Source organism: Dermacentor albipictus, chromosome 1 (genome assembly GCF_038994185.2).
Source record: "Dermacentor albipictus isolate Rhodes 1998 colony chromosome 1, USDA_Dalb.pri_finalv2, whole genome shotgun sequence".
NCBI classification, from domain to species: domain Eukaryota; kingdom Metazoa; phylum Arthropoda; class Arachnida; order Ixodida; family Ixodidae; genus Dermacentor; species Dermacentor albipictus.
This window is the reverse complement of record NC_091821.1, coordinates 107,555,410-107,556,489: the sequence shown is the minus strand read 5'-3', so window position 1 is coordinate 107,556,489 and position 1,080 is coordinate 107,555,410.

Below are 1,080 nucleotides of genomic sequence, written 5' to 3'. Positions count from 1 at the left end.
TTGTTCACAGGTTTTTTATCTGGGCCGTGTTGTCGGCCAGGGCACGAGACGGCCGGCCGAGCTGAAAATAGCTACGATTGGAGAATTTTCTCAGCCGCGCACGAAAACAGACCAGTACACAAGGAACCCGTACGGGTCCCGAAACGTCTCTGTGTTTTTTCACCTTGACTTGGTCAGTGGCCGCAAATACTTCATCAGGGTGTTATTTTGCTTAACACTCTTAGAAAAATTTACACCCTTTGGGGCGTATCTTGTCCCACAACAACGATCATCATCTGTCTTGCCCGCGTTTCCTTTCTTTAACGCTGCGAGCCCGGTACTTCTCAGTCACGAACGGCATGCGCGTTATCAGTGTGACGCAGCGTTATTGACAGGAAAGTAGCGAGCGCCGAGTTTTCAAGAAAGGAAACGCAAGCAAGGCAGATGACGATTATTGTTGTGGGACAAATATACACCCCAAAGGGTGCAACCGTTTTAAGAGTGAAGAGTGTAGATCTGGCACAGACTTTTGTCGCCACCTGCCGTCATCTGCAGAAAGCAGCGTTTAAGGGAGGGCTGCCGCGTGTTGCCCGCTCCTGGAACAGGCCACTGCCCTGCCTGAAACGCTCCTTTTTGCAGATGACAACAGGTGGCAAAACAAGTTTATGCTTGCTCCGTCGCGGCTGCAGCTTGCTTCACCATAAGCGCAGGCGAATTTCCACTTTTTTTCTTTGAAACCAGGGAATTAACTGCGCCAAGGTTTATACGAAACGAAGTAAACGTCAAAATCTGATCGTTCTGCAAAATTTGAGCAAGAGCGCTGCAGCGGTGAACGCAAAATCTTTTGTTGAACACGCGCAGCCAAATATTCAGGACCCTGCATTTTAGATCTCGCGCGCTTTGTTGACAGAAAATAAATAGTATTATTTCGCACACTGTATAATTTGGGCACTTGAAAATTGTTTTTATTCGGAAAAATTTGTTATTTAAGTTCTTAAACACAGCCGTAAAAAATAATGCAGTCCTGAGTGTTTGTTTAAACACTTGGCCGTTTTGGCGCTGCCGTGCCCTTGTATATTTAATGAGGTATATATTTGGATT